This window comes from Dipodomys merriami, unplaced genomic scaffold (assembly GCF_024711535.1).
Source record: "Dipodomys merriami isolate MVZ:Mamm:240054 unplaced genomic scaffold, mDipMer1.0.p SCAF_1, whole genome shotgun sequence".
NCBI lineage: Eukaryota > Metazoa > Chordata > Mammalia > Rodentia > Heteromyidae > Dipodomys > Dipodomys merriami.
The window spans coordinates 81,863,546-81,880,422 of record NW_027202270.1 but is presented as its reverse complement, the minus strand read 5'-3'; the positions used below and the strand labels follow the sequence as shown (position 1 = coordinate 81,880,422).

General features: G+C 35.2%; 1 protein-coding gene across 3 annotated transcripts in view; it reads right to left on the bottom strand.

Annotated features, from left to right (window-relative positions):
• Positions 1–16,877, bottom strand: part of Dpp10 (dipeptidyl peptidase like 10) — a 1,479,312-nt gene that overhangs the window by 43,416 nt on the left and 1,419,019 nt on the right. The window lies entirely within an intron of this gene.

The window sequence follows — 16,877 nt, the reverse complement described above, 5'->3', positions numbered from 1 at the left end:
AAATAAAGTCAATCAAATAGTACTAATTAAGGGAATTTGGTGTAGCCAATACATTTACTGGTTTAATGATCATAAGGAAGGTATTACTAATGGAATTGTCCACCACCTAACATATGGGAAGCAAAAGGCAAGTCCAAATTAGCCATAAGGGATATGTGGGAGGATCTCTGAGGTTCAGTGGATTTTATTGTTTGTTATTTTTTTCTCTGAATATCTTTCATATCTTCAGTCTACAACACTTTGCTCTTTTTCCTTTGTCTCAGAAATCTCTGGGAAATCATAGTAAAGATGATGTTTCATGGTTGAATTAGGAATGAACAAACTTGTTGGTACTTGTGGCAAATGTAAATATTCCATCTGTTTCAATTAGCAAGAAAGTTATCAAACTTGTTCTATTTCATAACATAGGGAACAGAATCAAATTGAGTCTAAACTCTTCTTATAAGTTAAATGGTTGGAAGCACAATTTCATCACTTCAATCTTTTCATCACTGCATGTGTCAGTATGGATGAAGAGTTCACAAAACAATGATCCAATAATATAGGGGAACATAAAGACCACACAATTACCTAATGTAACTTTTAAATTACAGAACAAGTATGATCTAACAGTGTACCATATGTACCAAAAACAAATTAGAGATTTGCTCAGATTGCATGCTTGCTCAGGTTCCCAAAATACCATTCAAATCAAAAAGAAACTGAATTTACAATATGATTTTTGTTCTGATTTTGCTACAAATCTGCTGCAATAAATTGAGCAATGATATGTACCCAGGTAGACTGATAAACAAAACTGATACAGTCTCTGTGACTTCAGACAAGTGACTTTACTTCCTAACTTTGATTACATTTTATGTGGAGAATAACATTAGATAAGAACATATGCAATAATAATTACATGAATATATGTGGCCTGGCAAAGTGTGCCTAACCATGGTAGATGTTTATTAATATGGTTTGGCTAATGTTTTGTATATAATTTCTTATCTATCCTCTCATAGAAGATGGGCTAAATCAGTATGACTCTCCCCAGGGCAACTCTATGTTGATAAATCCTCCAAGAATACAGTTCCTCCTGGAAAGTGGACTTGTGCTGACAAAATTGTTGCTTTTTATGTCCCTCCTCCACAGTATAACCCCTGCATTCACTGTATTTGATGTTGGTATAATTTGTGGAGGGGAAGGGCAAAAACACATTGTTTAAATAGGGATACAGGTGGACCCATTGCAACAATGAGATGTACAAGTCATTATGCCAAAAAACGAACTTTACAACTTTGGCCGGGGTTACAATTACATGGGCAAGATTTTTTATGATATTTTTTAAATGGTCTATTTTATGTAGTGTTTTATTATTTTTCCTCCCTGATCTCCAAATTTAGTTCTGTGCATTAATAACACTGCATCTTTTCTCTACATGTTCCTGCCTACTCCCCTTTTTCCCTGTTTCATCCTATTTTTAATATGCTATTCTTTCTCATAATAAAATATTGCCTAGCAAAGGCATTATTTCTTTGCTTGAAGGGAATTTGATCCTATTTTGCTCTTTTTCTGAATAAAACCCAGAATCGTCTTCTTACCCAGATGCAAGCTTGCATAACAACTATCATGAGAGCAATGAAAAGAAACACAGAATCCAGTTTTTTATATCAAGTTATATTTATATTGTAATCAGAAGCCAAATATAAAAGCTTATCAGTACACAGGTTGTACCACTAAACAGCATGGATATTAATGAGCCAGTTCTAAAACTCAAAAATGGACTGTTAGTATTATCCACACAAAATTAACCTCAGGATAAACATCTTAGACAGCACATTAAAATATCAGAATAGAAGCAATAGAAAAAGGCCTCAGGCATACTACCCAGACAGAAAGCGTGCCCTAAAATGAGAAGAAGCTCCAATCTCCTAATAATCTTTGCTGTCAAAGTTTTACTACATTAATTATTATCCTTTGGCCAATTTCCATTTGAGAAAATTTCTAACAGAATGGGTGAGGAGGTGGAAAAGGAAGGGAGCTGGAAGATACTTTCTTTAATTTGCTGTGAATAGTCATAGCATCATGGAGCCTGACTAGAGTTTATTCAATGACTTTGTATTTAGAGAGGGTCACAGCTAAATCATTCACAGTTCAGTGATTTCTTGACACAATTTATAAACATACCAAGGATAGGAGATTCTACCACCTTCTTCATGTGTGTATCACTATTGTCCACTGCTTATGCAGTGGGTCTTTCTCAGATACAATGAATCAAAATATTCTCTTTAAAGAATGTGGGAGCATTTTACATAAAAATAGAACAAAATACATGAACTCTAAAAAATTAAGTAAGAGACAATTTTCACAACAGTCTTAGCTTTCAGTTTTTTGGGTTTTTTTTTTTTTTTGAGGAGATACAGTTCAGCATGGGAACAGTGAAGGACAACACTGAGACGTGTACCACATGGGATGTGTCAGGGATTCCAGTAGATTTACAATATAAGAATGGATGCTAAAATGTGGTATATATACAAAATGGAATTCCATGCCCCCATTAGAAAGAATGGCATTGCCCCATTTGTTACAAAATGGAAAGACTCATAAAAAATTATATTAAGTGAAGTAAGCCAGACCCAAAGAAATATAGGTCCATGGTTTCCCTTATTTGCAATATCTAGTATATGTATGAGTCAAGCAGAAAAGGTCAGATAAGGTGATGTTAGGAAAATGAACCCTAAGATATGTATTTAAATGTTTTTGTTCTTTCATGCATTTGTTTCTAACGCATTTATAAGATTATTACTTTGTTGCTTTGTATGTCCCTCCCCCACAGCATAACCCCTGCTTTCACTGTATTTGATGTTGGTATAATTTGTGGAGGGGAAGGGGAAAAACAAGTCGTTTAAATAAGGATACAGGTGGACCCGTTGCAACAATGAGAAGTACAAGTCTTTATGTTGAAAATGAACTTTACAACTTCGGTGAGGGGGGGAGGGTGGGGTGAGAGCAGGGGGGAGGCTCAGAAGGGATGGGAAGGGGAAACAAAGGAGGAGGCTAAAATGCTTGATAAGAAATGTACTCATTATCTTGGCCATGTAATTGTAAACCCTCTGTACAGTATTTTCACAATAAAAAATAAATTAAAAAAAAGAATGGCTCAAGTGGTAGAGCACTGGCCTTGAGCACAAAAGCTCAGTGATAGTGTCCAAGCCATAAGTTTAAGCCCCAGGACAGCAACACACACACACACACACACACACACACACACACACACACACACACACACACACACACACACACACACACACACAAAGAATGGATGCTAATTACATGTAAACCTTCAACTTGTGTTGTTACCTAAGTTGGACACCATGATGGTCTTTACTGGGGATCATGCAGTATTTTTTCTAATTCTATTTTTCTTTTATCTAGAAACCAATTTATCAACAAAACCATAGTTTTATTAACTGAGAAATTTTCATTTTACCTTACTGTGTTGTAAATTTTTATTCCTTTATTGTATAATAATAACAACAACAACAACTAGTGGTAACTGGGGACAGATAACTGGTAGTAGAACAATTAATGTTCCATTAAATGTCACCATTTAATGAACTGAGACATATATAAGTTCAGAAAAACTTTCTCACATAAGTAACTCTCATTTTGTGGTATTATAATTGTGGAAGTTGAACTCACAGTATTTACTTAGGCTCATTGGTGTATAAGCAATTATATCCCCAAAGCTTAAAGAAATCATAATAGTTGAACTGAATAGAAGTAATAGAATCAGGGGTGAACATCTCTTTCCTACTTATTGATTTCTCTTTCTAATCTCTTTTCTGAATTTATGTCATATCTTTTGTGTGGGAGAGGGTGGGGATGAGATCAGGTTTATTCTTTTATCCTAAATTGGGATTGAACTCACTGTGTAGTTCACAGTGGTCTCATACTCATGATCACTCTGATTTAGGATTCTGAGTGCTGGAATTACAGAGTCATTTCACCACTCTCTCACGTTATAATTTGAGTGCTTTTAACCCTAGAATGCTCTCCAGAAAATGTAAGAGAAGTCAGAAAATGTGCCTTCCTTGGATTAGCTTTTGTTCCTTACTAGATTTCTGGTACATTGTGTAGTAAATTGCCTGCCACTTCTGCTCAGTGTTTTCCCTTGTAAAATGAGGAATGCCACTTCTGCCTTTTGCAAACATGGAACCATGAGACAAAAGTGAAAGTCAGCACTGGATATTTAAACTGTATATTGCATAGATGGATAATTTTTAGTCCCCATGTTAAATAAGAATACTTCTTTTGTGATGGATAAAGAGGTAGAAGACACCAGTAGAGAGGAGGATAATGATGGTTCATGACAATCTAGCTCTTCCTATGACATTAAAGTTTGGACATTATCACGTCATGATCTTGATAGTATACTAAGACTTTAAGAAACAAAACTGAATATTATCATATTTTCCTTAGGGTAAATAAGGGCTTCCAAAAATCACTGTGCTCTTTTTTTTCTGTTAAATTCTTCAGTGGCGTTATAGTTTGTATCTGAAATATTCTTCAAAGTCCATGTGTTTATAGATTGGTCTCAAACCTGCGATGCTGGTAAGAGGTGGTTGAATTTAAGAGATGGGGGTCTATGCTAAGAATGGTAGAAGTCATGCCTGCAATCTCTAGAGGAAGAGATTGAGAGGGTTACAGTTTCAGACCAGCCTCAAAAACATGTTAGTGAGACTCTCTGTCTTAACACATACACAAGGTAGAATACCTCTGTAATTCCAACTATGCATGAGGTCTAGGCAGGAGGTTGAAAGTTTAACATCAGACAGACAAAACAGAAGACTCCATCTGAAAAATCATTAAAGTAAAAAAAATGTAACTGAGCTATGATTCAAGAAAAACAGACAGTGCTTACTAAATAGTAGGAGATTCTGAGTTTAAATTCCAAAAAGCACAAAGAGATGGGGCCAACTGTGAGGTCTTCAGTCAATTGGAAGTGAGCCCTTCAGGGGGACAATGGGGCTTTAGCCCCTGTTCCCATTTGTTTTTTCTTTCTTCCTCACTTCCTTAATTTCCTCCTTCCCTCCTTCCTTCCTTTTTCTTCCCTTCCTTTCTCTCTCTCTCTTCCTTCCTTCCTTCCTTCCTTCCTTCCTTCCTTCCTTCCTTCCTTCCTTCCTTCCTTCTTTCCTTCCTTCCTTCCTTCCTTCCTTCCTTCCTTCTTTCCTTCCTTCCTTCCTTCCTTCCTTCCTTCCTTCCTTCCTTCTTCCTTCTCCCAGGTCACAGGGGCAGTAATAGGGCCACTTGTCATGACTTGAAATCTATAAACTTGCATGTGGAAATACCTCTCTATATGATGTTTATCTGAGGTATCTATTACTGAAAGAAAAGATTGACTAATAAAGCTGGAATAAGAGAACTTTGATTGTATAGGCCACACAAATTTGAAATCTAACTATGGATTCATTAAGAAAGCTGGAACTATGCAAGTTTTACAACTCTGAAAGAAGTCACATCATAGAAGAAAATACCTTCAAGAAAAAAGCACAAATGCCCACATTTAGTGCAAAAATTATTATCTAAGGTATATCAAAAGGTTCATTTATTAATACTTCATTAGTACATTAATAAAAATTGTTATTTGTGTTGTGGTTTTTGAAGTTTAATAGTTTTGATTTTCATGTTCAGTCACATTTCTCCTAGAAGACTTGCAAATTTTTGCAAAATTTTCACATTCTAACTTCACAGGAGAAAAAACACATCAAGAGAATATTCTCATTATCATTGCCATATTCTAACTCCTATTTTGTCTATATGCCAAATAATCATCTACAATCCATAAATGAAAGCTTTGAAATAGACAGCAAAAAGAAGATAGAAAAGAATCCCGAATACATCAGAATACATCATGTAAGTGATGCACTCCTTAATTGTAGAATAATACGGTATTACAAGGGGAGAAAATACTATACCTAGTATTTCAGTTAAACTTTTCACCCCTCTCCCTCTCACTCTCCCTCTCCCTCCCCCCAACTCTCTTTTTCTCTCTCTCTGCTGGTTCTGGGGCTTGAACTCAGGGCCTAGTCATTGTCCCTGAGCATTTTTTTGGCTCAAGGCTAGTACTCTACCACTTGTGCTACAGATGCATTTCCAGTTTTATGATGGTTAATTGTTAATAAGAGTCTTACAGATTTCGTTGCCTAGGCTAGCTTTAAACTGGGTTCCTCAGATCTTAGCCTCCTGTGTATGTAGGATTACAGATGTGAACCGCTGGTGCCTGGCTTCATATTCTCCTTTACTATATTTTGAGAAATATATAACTCATTAAAATATGAAATATTGAGCTGTATGCCAGTGGTTTATGCCTGTAATCTTAGCTACCCAAATAAGCTGAGATGTGAGAATCTTTGTCCAAAGCTAGCCCAACAAGGAAAGTCCATGAGACATTTATTTCCAATTAACTACTAAAAAGCCAGAAATGGTGTTTTGGTTCAAGTATTAGAGCCCTAGCCTTGAAGATAAAACTCAGGGATAGTGTCCAGACCCTTAGTTCAGGGCCAGCAATACATACATACATACATACATACCCATAACACACTTGAATATGCATGCAGACATACACATAACTTTAAATGCAGGTTATTATCATATTTATGACTCAATATTATGGTCAATATCATAACCATTCAAACCAAACACTTGTTGTGTTAGGAAGTATGTTTTACAAAAACCATTCCTGATATGTATTTTACAATATAATTTATTATTTAGCTATCATAGTGGATGATTTGAATAGATAATAGCAATAAAACCATAAGATTCATATTGAATAATACAATGGCATTCATGCCATTCTTATGAAACTGGACGTATAAGATAAACTTATTGATAAAAGTAAAAGTTCTGAAATATTGTGTATCTTTAAGAGTCACCAAAATGTTATAACTTTTACTTCATATACATACTTATTTAAATTATGATTTTTCTCTCCTGTGATATTTTTAAATACATCATCATGGTTGATGTATTTTCTAAATATTTACACAATAAGAAATATAGACTGTGAAAGAAGAAATATGCTCAAAAACAAAATGAACTGATCATCTCCCCCTTTACTCTTTAGATTAAATGTCATTTTTGTCCTCTTGATAATTTCCTATGTAGTGAATATGAATTCAATTTTCAATTTAAATTTTCTATTCCATTTAAATAGATGGAGATAAAGAAAAATGAGAAATTTAAAATGTAAACTATGGGTCTCACTAAATAAAAAGCAGCAATATCTGACTTTGAAAAAAATATTCGATAGCTTTTTAAATATTATAGATGGTCCTTTTACTCCAAACTGAAGACAGAAAGGGCATATATTTATTACAAACCAATAATTATATAAATGCTACATTCTAGAGATGTCATCAACTCTGTTGTAGATAAAAAAACAAGAGATTATAGACTACAATTATACAGAACACTTCTGATTTTAGCCATTGTTTAGTGATGTGTCAATAGCCACAGTACACTGACTTATGTAAGCAAGTAGTACTAGATTTTAAAAAAAGAAAGGCTTTCATCCAATAATAAAATACTATTTTTATCCATAATTCCTCTCCTGCTCATTATCTCATGTTTAATACACATGACACATTCTATTCATACTACCCATGTGTTAAAATGGGAAAAGATTTATTAACTTAGCATGATTTCTGTAAGAATCAAAGATACATCTTTGGTAAGATGACCCAAAAAGAATAGTAGATAATTTACTAATTCTTAGTATTTTAAGGGGAATTAATAATAATAAATTGTAAAAAGAATAATAATTGTAAAAAGAAACTACAAAAATTGATAAAGGTAGTGTCATTCTTTCTGATGGAAGCAGAGAATTCTACTGTGTGTAGATAGATAGATAGAGAGAGAGAGAGAGAGAGAGAGAGAGAGAGAGAGAGAGAGAGAGAGAGAGAGAGAGAGAGAGAGAGAGAGAGAGAGAGAATTACATTTTCTTAATCTATTCATCTACTGAGGTGCATCTGGGTTGGTTCCATATCTTAGCTATGGTGAATAATGTTGCAATAAACATAGTTGTGCTGGTAGCTTTAGTATGGCCTAGTTTGTGTCATTTGGGTAAATGCCCAGACATGGGATTTCTAGGTCATAGGGGAGCTCTGTGTGTGTAGTATTTTGAGGAATCTCCATACTGCTATCTAGAGTGTTTGAACAAGTTTACACTCTCAAATGAAAAGACCTGGAAAAAATCATATTAAGTGAAGTAAGCCAGACATAAAGAAGCATAGGTCCCATGGTTCCCCTTATTTGCAATAATTAGTATACGTCTAGGTTAATCTTAGAAGATGAGCAGAATAGCTCAATAAGTATGTACATATGACCATATAAGATGATGCTAAACAAAATGAACTCCAAGACATGGACACGAGAGGTTTTTCTTTGTTGTTATTGTTTTTAATGTACTATGTACATTTTTGTTTCTTTTGTATGTTCTTCTCCAATGGTATATCCTCTGTTGTCACTACATTTGATTTTGGTACCCTGGTATTGTATATATGTTTATTTGAATTAGGGAAGGGAAAGGTAACAATAGAATGGTGAGACATAGGACAGGAGGGGAACCAATGCAACAGTGTTATAGGCAAGAAAATATGTTGGAAATAATCTGTACAACTTGAGGTGGGATGGGGGGAGGGAAAGTAGGAGAAAATTAAGGGAAGGGATAACAAGAGTGACAAGAAATGTACTCAATACTTACTTAAAGAACACTTCTGTATAACACCTTGACAATTAAAAAAAAGCTAGTCTTTTTTTCAGAATTATCCAGATAGTCTGAAGAGAAACAAGAATCTCACTTCAACTTTTACTGTATGGGAGATTATACTATAAAGAAATTGACTCATCTATAGTCTAAATGTATACACATTTGAAACTCTCAAATCATTTTTTTCTCCTATTTCCAAACTCATTTCATTCTTGATGAAAAAGCCAAGAGTGAAGGATAGATCTATTTTCTAACTTATGTATTGATTCATTCTTTCCTTCATTCACTCATGCATAAATTCTATCAATATTTATTCAAGAGTAAGATTGCTCCAGCTAATGTGTTATAGCAAAACAATACAGACTTCTTATCAAGGTATCGTCAATTTAAGAAAGACAGAAAAACACCTATTATCATCTTGTATTGTTACAGGTTTATAATAGAAATATGAACAGAATTACCTGAAAGTTGGTGTGAAAGTATTTAGAACTTTTAAGTTGGCCAGTGGTAGATTGTACACACACACACATGCATGCATGCACACATGCAAGCACACACACACACACAGTGGGAGAGAGGGAGAAGAAAGAGAGAGACAGAGAGAGAGACAGAGAGAGAGACAGAGAGAGACAGAGACAGACAGAGAGAGAGAGAGAGAGAGAGAGAGAGAGAGAGAGAGAGAGAGAGAGAGAGAGAGAGAGAGAGAGAGAGAGAGAGAGGAGAATGAAAGGGAAAGATCAAGTAAGTGGAATTTCCAAGCCTGAAGTAGTTTTTTATATCTCAGCACCAAATTACACTTTTGGGCTACTCTGATTCATGTGAGAACTACCTTTTCAGATGTGAATTTCATACAGTTCACCTTAGTGGTATAGTAGATAATCAACAAGAAAGAGGATGAAGAAAGTATTGGTAGAAATCAGGGTGGTAGAGTGGAACAAAATGAAAAAGGATATTTGATTTTTCACAAACAAGAGAGTGAACTAGCAGGAAACAACTTTGAACCAAAGATCAAGGCAAAACAAAACTGAACATATAAGATACCCTAAAGCCTGATGTCCTATGAGCATGATTGTACTCACAGTATTATGGTTTAAGTAAATTAAAAACTAGTGTGAAAAATCACTGATTATATTGACTTGTTTTTGTAAGTAACTAGAAAATTCATTTATTACAAATGAATAGATTATATTATTTAACAAATAAATAAGTTATATTATTTAACAAAATAATTACACAGAACACAGCTCCAAGTAGTTCATTTCTATCAAGATCACCCAATTATTACTATTTGATACACTACACATTGATTAAATGATGACACTATCTAGATACAAATGAATAATGCTTCCTGGTAGCCATGTTTGCCTGATGTATTCTTATCAATACATATTTTCAAGAAACTCTTATTTAAGGACTCAAAAATAGGAACACACAAAAAGACACTGTTGAATATATGAAATGAAAAAATAAAGCTGTCTAAATGCATAAAAAAGGCATTTTCTTAAGATGTTTGAAAACTCCTCAAACTAGCCTACAAATTACTTGTCTCTATATTCAGTTTTACACTGTGGATCTTCCTTCAGAAATTGTGGTCCAAATCCTATTGGGATATATCTCTATCTATCTATCTATCTATCTATCTATCTATCTATCTATCTATCTATCTATCTATCTATCTATCTATCTATCTATCTGTCTGTCTGTCTGTCTGTCTGTCTGTCTGTCTGTCTGTGTGTCTGTCTATATGTCTGTGTGTCTGTCTATGTGTCTGTCTGTGTATCTATCTATCTATCTATCTATCTATCTATCTATCTATCTATCTATCTATCTATCTATCTATCTATCTATCTATCTATCTATCTATCTATCTATCTATCTATCTATCTATCTGTCTGTCTGTCTGTCTGTCTATCCAAGTCCCTGGACAGAAAAAGGATGCAGCTATAGAGGAGAAGGGATGCACTTGGTATTCCAAAAGGACTGAAGAACAGAGTAGAAGAAATCTTCATGATGATATGGACAAAAGATGATATGGTGTGTCCCCCGTTACCACTGTATTTGATTTTGGTACCCTGTACCTTGTATATTCATTTATCTAATTTGGGGAAGGGAAGGGGAATAACAGAATGCTGAAGCAAGACACAGGATGACCCATTCCAACAATGAGACTCACAACTATGTTGGATATTAACCTTTCAACCTGTGGGGGTGGTGGGGGGAGTGGGGGAGATGGGAGGGAAGGGATAGTAGGTGGAAAACAAAGGAGGTAGTAACAATGCTGGACAAGAAATGTACTCATTACCTTACTCATGTAACTGTAACCCCTCTGTAAAGCATCTTTACAATAAAATAAAATTTAAAAAAGTAGTCGACCAAGTGTCCAGTGGAATTCAAGGAAAATGAATAAAATGATGATTGAGTATGGTTGTATCCTGTAAATTGCTACAACTTGATTATTACTGCCTCACTGGGTTAAACCTGAAGCACCTATTGCACGGATGGTATGGAAAAGGAGAAAAGGAGATAAATTGATGATCCCTTGGCACTGAGCTAAACTTCTATGTATTATAATGTTTCTCTTTATGAAGATGAAGGGGAAAAAACCATACCAAAAACTCCCCTGAATTGCTTATACTGTGTTCTAAGCATTTTTAGATTCATATATATTTATTTATCAAACAGACATTTGCAGTTATAGGATATTTCTTACATTGCGCTTAGACTTGAACCCTGAAAGAATTACAAGTAAATTTCTGGAAGGTTTTCTGTATATTCTGGCATCATAAAGATAGCTGAATTAACAAATATAAAGGCTACAACTTCTATAATCTCTACATAGCCATTTAACACAGCTGCCACCCATAAAAGAAATGATAAACATTTGTTATACTAAATATCATATACATGAGTAGAAGTCAGAATAATATTAAAGAAAGTAATTTTGCTGGCTGTGGTGGCTCCCACCTGTAATCCTAACTATTCAAGAGGCTGAGACCTGATGATTGGAATTCAAAGCCAGCCTAGGGAGTAAAGTGCCTGACACTATTGTCTCCAATTAACTACCAGAAAATCAGAGGTGATGCCATGGCTCAAAGTGGTAGAGCACTAGCCCTTGAGCTATAAGAACTCAGGGACAGTGTGCAGGCTCTAAGTTCAAGACCCCGTTCCCCACTGTCAAAATAAAATAAAGGATAATTTGAGGTTATAAATATTGAAATGAATAATTGTGAACCTAGACTATTAGGCCTTAATGAGTTGCTAGATCAGGAAAAAGCATAGAGATTGCATAGAGACTAAGCAGATGCTGGTGACCTAATGCAAGATCCATCCCTGGTGGAAGCACTTTTTAGCTTTTTTATCACAGAGAAAACGTTCTGGGCCATTCTGCCCAGAATTTCTTTTCTTTTGTTCTTTTTTGGTCGGTCGTGGGGCTTGAACTCTGGGCTTTGATCACTGTCCCCTCGCTCTTCAGTTCAAGGTGAGTGGTCTACCGCTTGAGCCACAGTGCCACTTCCGGTTTTCTAGTGCTTTATTGGAGGTAAGAGTCTCATTGACTTTCTTGCCCGGGCTGGCTTTGAATCGTGATCCTCAGATCTCAGCCTCCTGAGTAGCTAGAATTACAGGAGTGAGCCACCGGCGCCCGGCTTGACTATGCTATATATAAGAATAGATTATTGTATTATAAAAAGAGCAAAAAGAGACCTGAGGATCTATAGACCAGACTAGAAGACCTGGAAATAAAACCATATACTTATAGTTATCTGATATTTGAGAAGGAACCCAAAATATACAATGGAAAAAGATAGCCTCTTCAATTAATTGGTGTTGGGAAAACAGGGCATCCATATGAAGAAAACTAAAAGTGGTTCCCTGTTTGTCATCATGCACATACCGACTCAAAGTGGTTCAAAGACCTCAAAATCAGACCTGAAACGTTGAAATTACTGTCAGAAATAATAGGAGAAACTCTAGGACTTACAGGAAGCAAGTTTTAAGAGTCACAGGGGCACAGCAGATAGGATAGAAACTCGACAAGTGGAATTACATTAACATAAAAAGTTTCTGCACAGTAAAAGGCATAGTTACTGAACTAGAAAGATAGCCAGTAGACTGGGAGAAGAGCTTTGCCAGCAATGTATCAGAAAAAGGCCTATGATTAAAAATATATAAGGAGTTCAAGAAACTAACGCCTCCCAAAGCTAATAAGCTTTAGGCAAAGGAACTAAGGAGAAACTTCTCAGAAGAGGCAAGAATAGCAAAGAAACACATAAGGAAATGCTCATCATCCATGTACATAAAGGAAATGCAAATCAAAACAACTCAGAGTTTATCTCACCCCAGTTAAACTAGCCAACATTGTGAATTTGAACAACAAATATCGCAGGAATGTGAGCATTTGTTGAATGCTCTGTTGGTGGGAATGTACACTAGTACAATCACTCTGGACAACTGTTTGGAGGTTCCTCAAAAAAACATGCATATATACATATGTATACATACATATATGTATGTATACATATATACGGATATATATATATATACATATATGTATATATGTGTATGTGTGTATGTGTGTGTGTGTGTGTGTGTGTGTGTGTGTGTGTGTCTTCCCTACCTCCAAGCCATACCACACCAAGGCATCTACCCAGAATATCACAAGTCAGGATACCATAATGAAACTTTCACATCTATGTTCATATGGAAACAGCCCACATGCCCTAAAAAATAGGTGAGTTAATCCAAAAGATGTAGTACTTATATACAAAGGAATTTTACACAGCCATTAGAAACAATAATATTATGTCATTTGCAGAGAAATGGATGGACCTAGAACAAATTATGTTAAGTGATGTAAGCCAAGCTCAGAGAGAAACATGGCACATGTGTTCTACATGCAGATGTAATCTACCTCTAAAATACACTGGGACATGATGAATTATACAGGACTTTAGACATTCAGACACAGTGAGACCAAAGGAGGATATTCTTATGGAAGGAACACAAAGATGCAAAGGCTATCTGCCTCTGGTCATATAAAATAATAGTTATCACAATGAACTCCAAGAAATGGAAATTAGTTTCTTTCTTCGTTTTTGTTTCCTTTCTTCTCTCTTATTTGTTCATTTATCTCTTTTGGCGAGGATAAAGTAGACATACAAATGGAGGGACAAAGGGTGAACAAATGCAACAATGCTACTCAATAGACACTAGGTTGGAAATTAACTATATAACTTGTGGGTGGGACAGGAGCCAAAAAATGGGAAATATCAAGGGAATGATGTCATTGTCCAAACAGAAATGTACTCTTTACCTAAATTATGTAACTAAAAGATAACTAAAACTCTTCTGTATATCACCTTTATAATAACTATAAATTCTTTTTTTTTGGGGGGGGCAGCGGTCTGGTCATGGGGCCTGAACTCTGGGCCAGGGCGCTGTCCCTCAGCTCTTCAGCTCCAGGCTAGCACTCTACCACTTGAGCCACAGCGCCACTTCCAGCTTTTCTTTAATGCTTATGTGGTCCTGAGGAATCAAACCCAGGGCCTCATGTATGCAAGGCAAGCGCTCTACCACTGAGCCACCTTCCCAGCCCAATAACTATAAATTCTTTTTTAAAAGAATACATCAGGGCTGAGAAGGTGGCTCAGTGGTAGAGCACTTGCCTTGCATGCATGAGGCCCTGGGTTCGATTCCTCAGCACCACATAAGCAAAAGGAAAAAAGCTGGACGTGGTGCTGTGGCTCAAGTGGTAGAGCGCTAGCCTTGAGCTGAAGAGCTGAGGGACAGCGCCCAGACCCAGAGTTCAGGCCCAACGACTGGACCCCCCCCAAAAAAAAAAAAGAATACATCATTTTATAGATAGAAATTAAGATAGAAATTAAGACTCAATTTTTGGTTTGGTATTTGTATGCCATATTGCTACAATTTTAAGTATCTAATTCTGAGAAAACATGCAGTTTGTGTAAAGTGATTAATATTTAAATAGTATCAAGTAGTAGTAAATAATTAGACATTATTTAACAATCCCTTTCATTATTTTTCATCAACCAAAATTTCAGCAAATAGTATGTGTCTAACTATTATACTTTATGTGCTTCAGAAATACATAACAAATTTTTATTTCATATTAATATATTATTTTATTAATGTTATATATATTTAAAATATACTAAGGTAAGAGAAACTTAGAAACATTAAGTGGTATACTAGTAAATCTTATAGAGAGTATATGAACCCAGCAGTAGCCAACTCCAAATCCAACACTTTTGATCATCCCAGTTCTAAACATTTACAAATTCTCTTCCCATTGAGACAAATATTTAAATTGGTGTCTTATTCAAGTCCTTGAATGATTTTTATGTACGAAAACCTACTTTACACAAGTCCAACTTTGATGCCAATTGAACCCAATTAAGTTCTCAATTGACACAGACTCTATAATTCTGTTTTTCCCAGGGTGCTGCCACAAACGTGGGAATCTTCACCTCCAGTACCACAGTGAACCATACTTCAAGCTTAAAGTTCTGGATTACTGATTTACATATATATACCTAATAGGGTTCTTATTCCTAGGAAAGTTTACCATTCAGTAAAAAGCCTCCTTTTTTCTAAAGAAAAACCTGACTAGGACAAAAGATTAGATTCCAAGTAGTTCTTATTTTAAATCCTATTTTAGTACCTTAAATATTTTACTCAATATATCATAAATTTAACTTAAATAAGAACAGAAGAAAACCAGGTGAAAAAGAAGAGACAAAAGAGGGATTTAAAAAAAAGTCAAGAAAAACATTAAATTGAGTGTCCACAGCTCACATACAAAATCCTAGCCACTCAGGAGGCTGAGATAGGAAGGATCACAAACACGAGACAAGAAAGGGAAAAAAAATCAGATATTCCATGTACATAATAATCAGCAAAACACATAACTGGTAGCATGGCTCAAAGGTTAAAGCACCAGCAAACAAACAATCTAAATAAGCAAGTTGACCAAGCATGATGCTCTGAAGAAAAATCCTGGGACTGGCAAAAACAAAAACAAAAACAAAACAAAACAAACAAACAAACAAAAAACCTTCTTTAGAAAACAAATGAAACTTTTAGAGCCTTCTGTCTAGGAAGAGCAAAAATGAGAATCTATACATAAGAAAGCCTGGGCTTTGAAGACAAGATTATACAGTAAGGGAGGAAGAATGGAGTAAGAGAAAATTAAGTGTTACATTATTTCTGTTTTGCTTTGCTTACTAAACTAGAGCAACACATTGCTTCACAATTAAAATATCTAAATAAAATCAGTAAAATCAATACAAAAATAATAAGCTGCAATCACAATTATACAAATCATATTTTAGGCAATGCAAAAAGGATTTTGTGCATGATATTTCATTTAATCTATAAAACAGTCATAAAACACTGGCTGTATTATAATGCCATTTTATATTTGGAGAGACAGAGCTTTGTAAAAGGTTATTTACCCCAGGACTTTCAGCTAGTAAATGACAAATTAGACTCTGAACCAAGGCAATCTGATTCTTAGAGGGCGTATTTATCCTTTACATTCAGTAATCATAATTTCAATTTTCCTGTTCCTACTAAGACACTAGATATGTTTCTGGACAATTTAAAGCACTGCGATATGAATATAGTACCTGGGATCTTAATAAGAAAAACTCTGAGGAATACAGTGGTAAATCAATATCAAGCTAGTTACCCATTAGGTGGCAGGAACCTCTGCCTAATGCTATAAGATCATACTCTTAGAAAATATGAACTGAGTACAATTTGCAAATCAATTTTAAGATGGAAAAACTCAAGAGAAAGATTTTTCTGAGCATGGAGATGTTTTCTTGTGATCATGAGTCCATAAAAAACAGAGCAGTGATAGAAATATAACCACAGCTTTCAGCAATGGATATGCATATTCCCAAATGTTGCATAAACAACTGATGTGGAGTAGAAGGCTGGAGTAATAAATAGCTACACAGAATCCCCCACACCACACTATTTGGCCTCACTATTCCTAAGACAGCATCATATCCTTCCTGAGATAAAGTTTAAAAATTCATACACATACCTACACATAAGTCAGTGTTTGAGTCCAAAAGAAGTTAATACAATTAACAGC